Source organism: Camellia sinensis, chromosome 6 (assembly GCF_055761805.1).
Source record: "Camellia sinensis isolate YWXY chromosome 6, ASM5576180v1, whole genome shotgun sequence".
Classification (NCBI taxonomy): Eukaryota; Viridiplantae; Streptophyta; class Magnoliopsida; order Ericales; family Theaceae; genus Camellia; species Camellia sinensis.
The window spans coordinates 119,669,105-119,672,768 of NC_138966.1; positions in this window are offsets into that span (position 1 = coordinate 119,669,105).

A 3,664-nucleotide genomic window follows, 5' to 3' on the forward strand; every position below is an offset into this window, starting at 1 on the left:
ATTATGCAGCCATTGCATCAGCCACAACCATTACAACATAAGCCTCAGCAGTTGCAGCAGTTGAAGCTACAGCAGCAGCCATTGAAACCACAGCTTAGTGTATCGAATATCGCTGCAAAGAGATATAAATATCAGAGTTGTAATAGTGGTGGTTAGGATTCAGTTAGAGTTTGTTATAACAAACTCCTAACTAAGTCTCTTGTATCAAATATAAATAGGTATATGACTGAGTGTAAAGAATTCATTGAGAATAGAATATCTTTTCTTGTTTCTCGTTATGGTATCAAAGCCACAATAGCTCTCACGAGCAAGGTTCATTCATGGCGGTTTCACCATCTTCTTTACTTCTTTACCACCAAGTCTTAGTCTACTGATCTCGAATTTTCATTCTCTAGTAACAGTAAAACTTGATTCCTCCAATTTTCTTATCTGGAAACATCAGCTTCAGAATGTGCTTAGAGCCACAGATTTGTTTGATTTTGTAACTAGAATGATTCCATGTCCAGTTCCTCAGATCCTTGATGCATCTGGAATAGTAATCGAAAATCCAGAGTTTACAAAATGGAAGGTCATCAATGCACATCTGGTTAGTTGACTACAACTCTCTCCTCACTTGTGTTTTCCATTGTTCTTCAATATCAACACTGTGATCAAGTTTAGAGTGCTCTAGAGAAGAGATTTACCTCACTCTCTCAATCTCATATTCATCAATTGAAGAATAAACTCCAATCAGTCTCAAAGAAAGCCCTCTCAATGGAGGAGTATTTGAATCAAATCTGAAATATTGCTAATCAACTCAGTCTTGCATCAGCTACAGTTGAAGATGAAGATCTGGTTCTGTTAACACTCAATGGATTACTAGATGAGTATGAGGCACTGAAAACTACTATTCGTGCTAGAGTAGAGGCTATTACTATGGAAGACTTGAGTTCACTACTTTGCTCTGAAGCAATATATGTGGAAAATAAAACTAAATCAATGATCTGCCAATGGCATGTGCTGTCACTACAGGCTCTGCGCCTAGTTCTACTTCATATCCTCAGTATAATAGAGGATATTCATCTGGAAATAGAGGTAGATATCAATTTTGTGGTAATGGGGGAGGAAGATACAGAGGCAATGGAAGGTATTGCCGAGGTAGATGTGGAGGACATTCAGGGAGATATGATAGCAGACATGATAGTCATTCAAGAAATGCTTCTTATTTTGGTTGTCAAATCTGTGGAGGTCATAATCATAGTGCCTTTGATTGTTGGTTCCGCATAGATTCCACCTATCAGCCTACTCAGGCTTCTTCTCCATCTCATTCTCATTCCTTTCCATCTCATGCTTATTCTATCACTGCAAATTAGTCTTCTTCTAATCAGTCTTTTGCTCCATCTGATTCATCTACTCCTTGGTACATAGACTCTGCCGCAACTAATCATATCAGAAATGATTTGGCTAATCTCCAACTCTATCAACCTTACCAAGGCTCAGACCAAGTTACTGTTGGTAATGGTCAAGCTATTCCCATTCAACACATTGGTAAGGGATTGCTACCTACTCCTCAGTATTCTTTTTGTCTCAATAATCTTCTTCATGTCCCTCATATTTCTTCTAATCTCTTGTCTGTTCATCAACTCACCAAGCATAATAATTGTTCTGTTACGTTTGATTCTAACTCCTTTGTGGTTTAGGACAAGCATACGAACAAGGTTTTGCATAAAGCACCTAATATTCATGGATTCTATCATTCTGTTGATTCATCCTCTTCCATGATTCCTCAAGCTCATGTTGCTCAGGCAAAATCATAAGTCTCTGTGTCTACCTCGCATCAAAGACTTGGCGACCCTTCTGCTTTAAAATTTCATCATCTTCTTCAACACTTGCCTGCTCCTTTATCCAATAAAGATTGTAATTCATTAGCTTGCATTTCTTGTAGTGTTACTAAGGGACATAGGTTACCTTTCAAATTGTCTACTTCTACTATTAATAAGCCATTTTCTCTTATGCATAGTGATGTTTGGGGACCATTTCATGCTTCTCTCATTGGTTATAAATACTATCTTTTGTTTGTTGATGATTCACAAGATTTACTTGGATCTATCCTCTTTATGTTAAGAGTGAAGTCTTTTCCACATTTCTTGCGTACAAAGCTTAGGTGGAAAAATAATTTGATACATTCTTGAAAATTCTCAGGACTAATAATGGGACTGAGTTTGTTAATCATCAAATAGATAGTTATCTTGCTCAAAATGGTATTCTTCATCATCTCACTTGTCCTTACACTCGAGAACAAAATGGCATTGTTGAAAGAAAACATCAACACATTGTTGAGACAGCATTGCATTAATGTATCAATCTTGCATGCCTCTTGCCTACAGGTTTGAAGCTCTAGCTACAACTGTGTTCCTTATAAATAGGATGCCTAGTTTGTCTCTTCATCATAAATCTCCTTTTCAGTTACTCTTCCATGCTATCCCAGATTATGAGTTTTTCAAAGTATTTGGTTGCCAATGTCTTCCTTGGCTTTGACCTTATATTGATCATAAACTTCAACCAAGATCTTCACCTTGTGTTTTCTTAGGCTACCACCCTTTTCACTAAAGGATACAGGTGTTTGGATCCCTCTACTCGCAAAATTTATTTGTCTAGACATGTCTTGTTTAATGAGTCTTGCTTCCCATTTGCTACTCAGACACCTACTTCTCCTACTCTACCCACTCTTACATCAGTTTTCTGGTCTCCTTCTCAGTTTGCAGCCTCTTCCTCACCTATTCCTCCTGCCACTTCCTCATCTTTTTCTGCTCCTATGGCTTCTTCTGTTCCACCTGCCAATTCTGTTCTTGCAGTCTCTGCCTTACCTGCAGTTCCTATTGTAGCTGAAGTACCTACTGTTCCTGCTGCTTCTTCTATTCCTATTGAGTCTATTTCTATTCACCTCCCATTTATCCCTTCTCACTCTTCTTCCTGTAATACTCATCCTATGACTACTAGGTCTAAAGTTTCTTCTCTCTCTCAGCCTCTTCCAGCTCCTTCTTGTTATCTTGCTCACACTCCTCCAGTGGATCTTACTATTACTGAGCCTCAGATTGCTACTTAAGCTTTAACTTTTCCTTTCTGGCTTACTGCTATGAATGAAGAGTTTCAGGCTCTACATAGACAAGGTACTTAGACTCTTGTTCCTTCTCCTTCTACCAAATCTGCTATAGGTTGCAAATGGATGTTTCGTATTAAAAATAATTCTGATGGTACCATTGCTCGTTATAAGGCTCACTTAGTTACTAAGGGATACTTGCAACAAGAAGGGGTGGATTATGATGAAACTTTTAGTCTTGTTGCTAAGCAACCCACTATCTGTATTCTCTTGTGTCTTGCACTTCAAAATCAGTGGCCCCTCAAGCAGTTGGACATCTCCAATGCATTCTTACATGGAAAATTGGATGAAGAGGTCTATATGTTGCAACCTCAGGGCTTTGTTGATTCCAACTTTCCTCATCATGCGTGCAAACTACACAAAGCTTTGTATAGCCTCAAGCAAGCTTCTCGAGCTTGGTACTCCACCTTCTTCTCTTTCTTACTTCCTCATGGCTTCTGTCATAGCCATTTTGATCCTTCTCTCTTTATCAAAAAGACATCTACTAGTATCACTATTCTTCTCATCTATGTAGATGACATTTTG